This window comes from Pungitius pungitius, chromosome 16 (assembly GCF_949316345.1).
Source record: "Pungitius pungitius chromosome 16, fPunPun2.1, whole genome shotgun sequence".
In the NCBI taxonomy this organism is placed as follows: domain Eukaryota; kingdom Metazoa; phylum Chordata; class Actinopteri; order Perciformes; family Gasterosteidae; genus Pungitius; species Pungitius pungitius.
Genome location: NC_084915.1, coordinates 1,536,264 through 1,547,674, shown reverse-complemented (window position 1 = coordinate 1,547,674; position 11,411 = coordinate 1,536,264).

Here is an 11,411-nt window from a genome sequence, read left to right as displayed (position 1 = left end):
ACATATATATATATATATATATATATTTAACATTACAATATATATACATACATTATACATTTAACTATATATATATATATAATTAATTAATTAGATTAATATTTTTAATCGAGTCCCGGCCCTAATATATATATATATAATATCAAACTTATATATAATATATATATATATATATATATATATTAGGGCCGGGACAAATATTTGACCTGAGAACAGTGAGAAGTAATTTTTTTTCACATGGATTTTTATTTTTGTTCAACCAATTCCAGCAGACAAGTGTAGCAATAGCATAATTTAGAAATATAGTACTTTCAGAAATTCAGGTAGCCTATAGGTAAGTAGACCTTCTGTAAACTATGTTTTTTTAAGTAGACCAATACTTTCAAGTACATTCAGAACATTGGTTATTTGTTCAGACGTGGACTTAGTTACCCTGGTCCTTAAACCAGTCATCTGGTGCAGTGTGAGTTGGGTGTGGGTCCTTGTACGTCCATGCTAGCTGCTAATTGTGTTGCGTTGAGGTGATACTTGAGGCTCGATGTGAATTCCTTGTTGCACAGCTTGCACACAACCACGCTCTTATCGACGCTTCCATCCGTGTGTTTATTATAATAAGATTTCCCATTCACGGGGCCACCCGACACGGTCTCGTCAGCCTCTTTGTTCATGTTCACTGTGGTTTGTTGTTGTCTGAAGTCATGAACGCTAGTTGGTGCTCCAGTATAATCGGTCCTCCGAAACTCATCCAGTGAGAAACGTTCCGCGGTGCAAAAAATAAGTGTAAAAATGCGTAAAAAATGTTTGTTGTTCAAAATGTGTTATTTTTTGTGTAATTAATTCATCTTAATTCACATTGTAATTAATTGATCGTAATTAACGCGCTAAAGTCCCGGCCCTAATATATATATACTGTAACGTCCGGGCGTGGTGGATTACTCAACACGCTGAGGCGATTAGTTGCCGGGCAGAGATCCTTTTATTAGCGAAACACCACAGCGTCCGACACAGTAACTCCAGCTCACTCAGTCAACACTCCCAACAACACAACAACCGGAACTACGTCATGCTCCCCCGGACAGACCCTCCCATGTCCCGTCTGATTGGCCGGAGCGCCGAGAGTGACGCTACCTGACCGAGTCCCCAACAGGGTCGCTACATTACCCTCCCCTTACAAAGGTCCTTGCCCCCAAGGAACTGCTGAAAAATGGAACCATGCACCTACAATCGAACACAGGACAGAACAAAACAGAACACCACTTTTTTTTTTTTTTTTTTGCAGAAGAATACAGCCACCTCTAAGACCCAAGGTGTATGCTAGCCCTAATTTCCCCTCCCTAAATTCCGCTGTCTCCGAACCGGACCGGAGGCCTTCTCTGTCTTTGCGGCCTCGCCGCCGGGGGGGTCGTGCCCCCTGAACCCGTGGCGATGTCAGGCCCCACCTCACCCCCCAGGAGTCCGTGTCTATCTGTGGGTGGCGACAGGGCCAAGCCGGCTGGAAACTCGGGCCCAACAGCTTCTCCCGTTGTCCCCGAGGCACCTGGCGGGGGCTGCCCCAGGGGAACACCCCGTGAGGACGTCCCTCGGGCACTTGTTGGCAGCGGGGAGGCGACCCCTCTGTACGGGGCGAGCCGGTCCCTATGCAGCACCACTCTCCTGCCTTTGGCGGTAGCTGCACCCGGTACACAACCTCACCCACCCGCTCCAACACTGTGCAGGGCCCCGCCCATTGACTGTCCAGCTTCGGGCACCGGCCCTTTTTTCGTTGGGGGTTGTAGACCCAGACCAGCTCTCCAGCGCAAAAATGCTTTCCTCTTGCTCTCATGTCATAGTTGCGTTTCTGTCTCACGCCAGCACTCTGCTGCTGCTTACGGGCAAAAACATGAGCTGAATCGAGCCGGTCTTGTAGCCTCCTGGCATATTCTGAGCCTGGGGGGGGCTCTGAGGATTCCGGGGGGCGCCCAAAAGCCATTTCTGCCGGTGTGCGGAGCTCTCTTCCCAGCATCAGCAGGGCGGGAGTACAGGAGGAGGTCTCTTGGACTGCAGAGCGACAAGCCATGAGCACCAGTGGCAAATGCCTGTCCCAGTCTCGCTGGTGTTGTGACGTGAGGATGGCTAGCTGTTGGCCCATAGTGCGATGGAACCTTTCCACAAGTCCGTCACTCTGTGGCCGCAGGGGGGAGGTGCGTGTTTTGTGCATGCCCAGCCGTTCACACATGGTGGCAAACACCCGCGACTCGAAGTTCCTTCCCTGGTCGCTGTGTATGGTCTCCGGCACGCCAAACCGGCTGAACATGCCACCCACAAGGGCCTCAACAACCGTCTCTGCTTCTTGGTCTGGTAAAGCGTACGCCTCTGGCCACTTTGTGAAATAGTCTATTGCGGTGAGCACATACCGGTTTCCTCCGTCTGAGCGTGGCAGCGGACCAACCACATCCACAGCCACCCTCTCCATTGGGCCCCCCACGGGGAACTGCTGCAGCGGGGCGTGGGAGCGACTTGAGGGCCCCTTTCGTGCCGTACAGGGGTCACAGCGGCGACAGAAGTCTTCCACGTCCCTTCGGCACTGTCCCCAGTAGAATCCCTGCCGAAGACGCCGCAGTGTCTTTGAGACTCCAAAATGTCCCGCCCCTGCAGCTCCATGCATGGCTTCCAGCACCGAACCCCGCAGGACCTTGGGAACCACCATCTGCCACCTTTCCTCCCCCGTTGCTGGCTCCTTCCATGCCCGTTGGAGCACGCCCTGGCTCAGGCGTAGAGACTCAAACTGTGACCATAACCCTTTGGTTGCCCTGGAGAACACTGCCACCTCCTCCCAGGGGGGGCGCCGCTGTGCCTCCACCCACTGCACTGCCGGTTGTAGGTCCACGTCATGCCTCTGGTGTCGCCTCCATTCTGACAGTTCCACCGTCTGACGATCCTGGATCACAACCTCCTCCAACCGCCGCACGGACGGACCGACTCCCTCCTCCTCTTGCAGTTCCCGCTCGCGGGTCTCTCTCCGGTCGCAGTAGAGGCACCCTCCTGCGGCACAAGGCCGTTGTGAGAGTGCATCGGCATTAGTGTGACGTGTCCCAGCCCGGTGCACCACCTTGAAATTAAACGCTTGGAGCTCCTCCAACCACCTGGCAACCTGCCCCTCTGGCTCCTTGAATGACATGAGCCATTGTAGGGCAGAGTGGTCTGTCCTCACCGTAAAGTTCAGGCCACTTAGGTAGTACTTGAAATGCCGGATTGACAGCACCACCGCCAAGAGCTCCCTGCGGGTGACGCAGTATCTTCGCTCGGCTTTGTTGAACGCCCGGCTGAAGTAAGCCACCACTCGCTCGCCTTCGGGGAAAGGTTGAGAGAGTACTCCGCCGATGCCTGATCCGCTAGCATCCGTGTCCAGCGTGAAGGGCAAGCTGGGGTCGGCTGGGGCTAGCACCGGGGCCTCTACTAGGGCGTACCGCAGGTTGTTGAATGCCGCCTGGCATTTCTCCGTCCAGGAAAACTCTTGGTCCTTTTGCAGCAGATGGAACAGGGGTGCAGCAGTGCCAGCAAACCCCCGCACAAACCTCCTGTAGTATGAGGCCAGGCCAAGAAAGCTCTTCAACTGTTTCTGGTTGGTGGGGGTGGGCCAATCTGCGACGGCCTGCACCTTCTCTCGCATGGTGCCAATGCCTTCGCCACCTACACGGTGCCCCAAAAAAGACACCTCCCTCTGCATGAAATGGCACTTCTCCGGATGCAGTTTCAGGCCTGCCGCTCTTATTTTTTCCAGCACCAACCGCAGCGACGCCAGGGCTTGTTCAAATGTTTTACCATGGACCAGAATGTCATCCAGGTAGACCAGGCACTGCTGCCGGGGGATCCCCGCCAGTACTTTGTCCATCAGTCTTACAAAAGTGGCAGGGGCATTACAAAGTCCAAAACTGAGAACCTTAAACTGCCACAGCCCCCGCCCAGTGCAGAAAGCAGTCTTGGGACGGGCCTCCGGGGCCAGTGGCACCTGGTAATATCCGCTGCGGAGGTCCAAGGACGAAAACCACGACGACCCGGAGACCAGGTCTAGGGACTCGTCAATGCGGGGCAGCGGATAAGAATCCTTCTTGGTCACCCCATTTACTGGCCTGTAGTCCGCACAGAGTCGCCATCCTTTTGTCTTCTTGGGGACCATGACCACTGCTGCTGCCCAGGGACTGTCGGACGGCTCGATGACACCTGCCTGGAGCATGTTGGTGACCGCGTCATCACAAGCCTGTTGACGAGCCATCGGCAGGCGGCGGGGGCGGCACTTGATGGGACGCGCGTCCCCTGTGTCAATCTCATGCTGCACTAGGTGAGTTTGCCCTACTTCATCCTCGCTCTTGGCGAAACTGCCTTGGAAGTCCAGGAGAAGGTGCCACAGCTGCTCCTGCTGCTGCGGCTGCAGGCCGACACAGTTCTTTCTCCACACCTCCTTTATCGCTGCTGGCGCCTCCACTGCACGGCTCATGGTGTGGACGTCCGGGAGAAAGACCCTAGATGACTCGCGTGGGCAGGCGGGGGGGATAGCGTTGCAGGGGACCGTCACCACCGTACTCGCCGCTGGTGTTGGAGGCCCGGGGGGTAGGGACGGGTTGGGGGTGGAGAGCAAGGTGACGGAAGGCCCTCCCTGGAGACTCACTGTGCCTTGCTGTAGATCTAGATGGCAGCCCGTGGCCCTCAAGAAGTCCAAACCCAGAATGCATGGGTCCTGAACTGCAGCTATCCACACCGGGTGGCACACCGTCACCCCTCCCACCGATAAAGACAGCAGACCTCTGCCCTTCATGGGTGCCAGCTCTCCGGTAACAGTGCGAAGTCGCACTGAGGTGGGGTCAAGATGAGTCCAGTCTGTGATCATGTCTGGTCTTACCAGAGTTACTGTCGAACCGGTGTCCACCAGTGCCAAGCAGGGCAGTCCTTCCACGGTAACCGGCACATAGAACGAGTCACCTTCCCCAGTGCGCCCCACCGCCACGACGGGCTCCATGCTGGCGTTGTCATCTTCTGTTGCCGAGGCTCGTGGCGCTGTGGTCGGGGTTACGGCCGGGGTCCGCGTATCCCCTTCTATGCGGACCCCGGGCCGTTTCCCTGGTACTTGTTTGGTTTGGGGCACTTTCTGGCCAAATGCCCTGGTTGCCCGCACCCCCAGCAGACTCTGGGTCGCGGCCGGTGTGATTGTTGTAGTGACACAGCCCTGATCAGTTCAGTCACTTCCGTAACCCACAATGGTTTCTCTGCCTCTGGAGGGACCGCCATCGCCGCCCTGGCCATAGGTGCTCCCTCACTATGGTAGCCTCCAGGCGCTGCACCCCACACATTCTCTCTCTCCGCAGCCAACTCGAAAGCCGCTTGCAATGACTGTGGGTGCTGCAGCTGGACCTGGACACGCAGCTCTGTGGGAACAATTGCCCTGATGAACTGGTCCCGCGCCAGCTCGCTCTGCACTTCAGGGGGCATGTGGGCATAAGCCCTCCGTGACAAACTTTCCACATCGTTTGCCAACGCCCGCAGCGGCTCTCCCGGTCTTCTGCAGCGATTGTTTAGTTCATTCTGCAGGAGTTCGGGTTGCAAACATTGTCCAAAACGCCTCTGGAGCGACCCTACCAGCGCTGGGTAACGACGTCTGTCTTCTGGGCTCAGCAGCAGCAGGCATGACAGCGCATCCCCCGTGAGACACAACGCCAGCTGAAGTGCCTTAGTCTCATTGGACCATTCCCCTGCATGCGACAGCAATTCAAATTGAGCCAGGAAAGCCTCCCATGGCGTCCTACCGTCGTATTTCGGTGTTTTTACCGTAGGGACTGCCGAGCGATGGGCGCCGCCATTGTAGTTTGACGCTACATTCCCCGGAGAAACCGCGGGAAAATCCGCCGCGGGACTGATGCCAGCGTCCCTAGCCATCCTCACTGCAGACTCTCTCAAACGAGCCCTCGCGCCCCTAGTAGCTCCGTCGAAACTTCTGGCCATGTCTTTCGACCACCCGCTAGCTCCCTCCTCCGCTTCTTTCCTCTCTTCCTTTACCGTAACGTAGCCGCTCGTCCCGCCGACACGATCCATGCCCACAGCAGGCTAACCGCTAGCTTTCCACCGGGTTCAACGATATCGTCCGTACGAAGACACTTCTGACACCAATGTAACGTCCGGGCGTGGTGGATTACTTCAACACGCTGAGGCGATTAGTTGCCGGGCAGAGATCCTTTTATTAGCGAAACACCACAGCGTCCGACACAGTAACTCCAGCTCACTCAGTCAACACTCCCAACAACACAACAACCGGAACTACGTCATGCTCCCCCGGACAGACCCTCCCATGTCCCGTCTGATTGGCCGGAGCGCCGAGAGTGACGCTACCTGACCGAGTCCCCAACAGGGTCGCTACAATACATTAACATGACAATATATATACATTTAACAATATTTATATATATATATATATATTTAACATGAGTCTTTTTGGTAAACTAAGGAGACAGCATTTATAAATCATAGTCAGCTGTCAGTTGATCAAGGTCCAAGTATGTATCAGGGTCCATGCTTCCTACACCTGAGGACGGATTGGCACTGGTTGACAGCAGGAGACAATTCATTTTCTCTCTAATAGTTAGAATGTTATCAAAAAGTAGTTAAGAGTCCTGGAGGTATGTGTCCTGTCACCCAGTACGAATGATGGCGTGTAGTGTTAAAGCCTATTTTAGGGCCTCTGCTCCAAAATGGTATACTCATGATAAAAAGTGTAACTATTCAGGAACTATTTTGTCTATCTGAACTTTTTTTTGTTAAGATAAAGGGGAACACTTGTGAGTTTTTTAATGTAAAATATCAGTATATATGTTGCAGGTTAAGAATAAAAATAGCACACACCCTGCTTCAGTTGCAGTCATTTGAAGTGAAGTAGATCATTGGGTGTGATGTCATAGCGACTAAAACAAGGAATAAACACAAAAAACAATCCGACGTTCTACCTTTAACATCAAGCAATGGACTATGGTAAACTCTCACATCCTGGCAAATGTATTCAGTCTATGCAGATCACAAAGTATTGGATTATTTGTGTGCGTGAGTGTGTAGTGGACTGCCAAAGAGATTATCCTTCATCTGTCTCCTTCACTAAAGGCCATATGTTTCGACATGAAGCCCCCCAGCTACTGTGAGCAGCACACACGCTCACTGAGAGCCCCATGGCTCACATAGCAATGAATCAAGCACTGCTCTGTCTGCGTGGCTTTTCCACACACACGCACACACATTTACAGATACCCACAGATACATGCACACACACGGCCCATGGGATTTGTGCATCACAGATTTTGATGCATGCCAAAATGGCAGGTTCATATAGCAACTCGGCAAACCAATGACCCATATCAGAGATGGTCTGAAACCAGGGGCACACATATAGACTACATGTCTGTTATTTAACCAAATCCATGATTATTACATTCTCAGACATAAACACATGGGCAGCAGCGTGTGTGTGTAATTTATTGGGCTTCTAGCTTTAATGCCAGTCCAACATTATCAAATATCACCATAGTCCTGAAGAAAGACCCTATTTTGGCAGTTTATAATATTATGTTTACATACAATTAATGTACAAACTCCAATTATTAGTTTCAATCAATAGGATTCACTATTTACACAAACCAATGTACACAACTATTTATCTGTCGGTTTTATGCCAAAAAGTAATTCTGTATTCTACAAAGAATCAACGCAAATAGAGTATAAGGAAAGAAATAGAAAGTAACATGATAAAAATAGATCCTCTCCAGAGAAACGACTGAAGCTGCTCTCTGTCCATGTAAACCAAATGGTGCCATCATGCAGCTCAGGTGGCAGTGACATGCTCACATTGATCGTCAGCAGTATCTAACCGTGCTCCTGCATTCTAAATTGGTAATCATTCAATTAACTGGAAATCAATGGCGGCCATACGGCTAATCTGTTTCAATATTGCCCTGTCAGTCACACATGGTCAGTTGACTGCACAGTAGCATGTTCACTGGGACATTGGGCTGCTTGGAAACTCTGGTCCACAATGATTTGGCTTACGCCAAAATCAAGTAGTCAAACTAATAGTCTACAGACAATAGCTGTCGTCAAGGCGACCCCTTCCACTCCAATAGCACAATGGAGTGCAACAAAAAAACTCTACATGATGAATGGGTCTGTTGTTGGTTTGTGGACCATGTTGTTGACATGGAACGGGGCATATTTAGGATGTGGATTGACCTAGAAACACTGCATATAGGGCTAGCCCCGCCTCATAGCATCCCCCGCCTTATGGTGTTTGAATCTAAATGGACCAGTTTCCTAAAGGAACATCATGCTGTATTGAAAAATACTTGAAACTAGAGATTGAGATCATAAACTCATATTTACTGAGGGAATAAACCAAGAGCGTATAGTACTTTTCTCACAGACTTCTATAGTACCAGAAGAGTCGCCCCCTGGTGGTCAATAGTGAGAATCACTTAAGCGTGATTACTCAGAACGGGAGGTGGCTGCCCAACTGGGACCTAACTGGGACCTAACCGCATGCACCCACATACTATGGACCTAAGATTTACCCACATGTTTGCTTTTCCTCGAGAGGGCCTTTTGTCACTGCTCTAACATGCAATTTAAGTATAATAGATAACAATAGAATGATGTTGAAATAAAGAGCATTGTTTTCTTCTCCCTATTTAATCTAACCTATTGAAATAATGATAAACAAACAAATTATATCACTAAAAAGTTTTCTTTCCTCATGGAAACATTGGCTTTCAGCCAGTTGACATGCAGCAGGATGACCTTGTTGTGGAGTGTGTTTGTCTGTTGAACAATTCCTAAATAAATGGAAATCTATTGATCATTTTGTAACATCACTTAAAAGTGTCGAGTGTTTTGTAACCTTGTAAGCCTCTAAATCATCACAGGCTTTGACCTACATAATGGCGTCATTTTAACGTCTATGTGTGCACCACGTCAGCCAAAAAGTCACAAACATCCATCTCTTCTGTCAGAGGGAGAATTTACATGGAAATTGGCGTGTTGCATTTTGGAACGAGAGTGCAGGGCCCCCATGGCCTCCCCTCCTTTTCAACCTGCCTTCCCTCCGTCTCTTTTCTCCTCCTTCAGGCCCGCTGGGCGGTCTGGCCCCGACACTGGCCTAATGAATGAGCGCTGTGATTTATGGCCGTGAAAAAGGGAGAAGAAGGGAGGCGTGGGGGGGGGGGGGGGGCGGGGGTGAAGGGGGGCATGGACAGGGTAAGGGGTGTGGGTTCACGCTGTAGAAGGTCAGTCACATGAATCCTCTCGTCCTTCTCGTCTGCTGTCCTTTGCTCTTGTTTGGTTTTTAATTCGGTGTAAGGACATAGAACCTGTGTGTGACTTATCTCCAAAACAGAAACTATTACAATGAAGAGTTTAAAAAACCTTTGAGACTTTCGAGTAACATTGATAAAAAGAAAGCAAAACAATAATTAAGTGGATCATAAAATGTACAAATTACAGTATATAACAGTTATTGACTATTTCTCAAAGCAAATATCAAAAAGGAAAACATAATGTACAATTATACAGCCAGTGAATAGCAAAAGTTGCTGTTCTTTTTTTCTTCAATGGATAATAGATGTTTCCAGCTAAATTGACATGAAGTAAATGAAGCGGTTGTCAAGACTTAACGTGCCTGGTGAGTAACTTAATATCAAAGATGATGTTATTACATATCAGCACATTAGCAGTATTTAAGTTCTATTGAATTGTAATTTCCTATGTGGGTTTCTTTCTTGGGGTCACAAGAAAGATTAGACCCTCTACATTACTGTAGTTGGCTTTGCTTCTGGATGCTCATTCCTCATCAATTAACTCCATAGAATTTAAACAATTCAACCAATCCAGACTGGATAATTGGATAATCCAGAAGATAATTGGAAATTCTGTAATAAATGAAAGGTATTTGTTTATTCAGGATTGTATGTGATTGCAGTCTGTGGGTCCAGTGGAGTATGCACTACGTGTTAGGACAGATCAATTCAAAGATAAGGCTCGATATATTCAATATATTTCTATTTGTAAAGAAACCCATTAGAAGACCTTTCAGAAACTAATACTTTGAAATCCACTTTACCAGCCATGACATTGGATCACATGTGCTGTTATTTGAGGTCAGGTCCAAGAAACCAGGGCATTTATGTAAAAGCATGGCAGCTCTCAGACAGCATGTCTTGCTCCTTGGGCCTACAGCCTCAGCCCAGGTGCAATGCACTATGAAGCTGGAGGACACAAGGAGCTCTGGCCATAAGGCAGTTTTCATTTTTTATTTATTTAGGTGTGACTGGAAAGTATGGTCAGCGGCTTAAAAGCTATAAGGGATTTATGTGTTGAACGTTTGGGATTGGCTTCAGCAGTGGAGCAGTTGTTTTTAGAGGAAGGTCAATTTCAGGAGACAGCTTAGTTCATAGGACTGACAACTCTGGGGTGTCGTGTAAGACACTGGAGACCTCCATGACTTTCATTGACATTAAGGTGCGTGTGACTTTTAAAGGTTGGATGACTTTCCAATACACAGTGTGACTCATCAGCACTCACACAGAAACATGTACCAGTCAAAACAATCGAATGAGAATTGACTGGTACTGTATCTTCATATACATTTGTCACATTTTGTTTTGTATGTGTCCTACTTGACAAAATGCCATTTTTGGATCACATTTTTCTCCGTCCAGACTGAAAGGAGATCCCCTACATGTTTTACTCGAATAGATGGCAGACAAAGCCACACTCCAGGTCTTAAGTTAAGCTGAAGCAAATAGGAGGCAGTGTGAGGTATTTGGAACATTTCCTTTCCTGTTTGTACGCGTTTGTCTTTACTGGAGCTCATTAAAGAAGAAATTCCACGATTACAAGAGAGAGAGAGAGAGAGATGTGTTTTGATGCCAGACAGCTTCAACTGAACATTGAACGATGAAGACTTGGTTCACTAACCCTTACATGGGAATAGATTGGACAGAACAAGGTTCTACACCGATCAAAACCTGTTGCAATGTCCACATGAAGGAGGCCCAGAAATCTGCCCACGACAAACAACTCCAGGCTCAGATCAGCAAATGTCTTTTTATTGTACATTTACAAAACGACAAGAGTACAAAAAAGTCAGCCAACAGACAGTTTGTTTTGCAAGAAGTATATGCAAATGTGATCTCACCGCTGCAGCGCACAGTCAGTTGGACGACTAAGGGGGGGGGGGCAGGAGGAGCACGGGGGGGGGGGGGGGGGGGTACAATCAGACTTTGACAAAGCTTGCCTGTCTGCTGGCACACTGGACCTTTTGGCTGCAGAGGAACCGAGGAGGAACATAGAAAAGTACGACATTCTTTGCGGACTAGATGGGTGCAGGGACCCCGGTGGGCGCTGGGGGG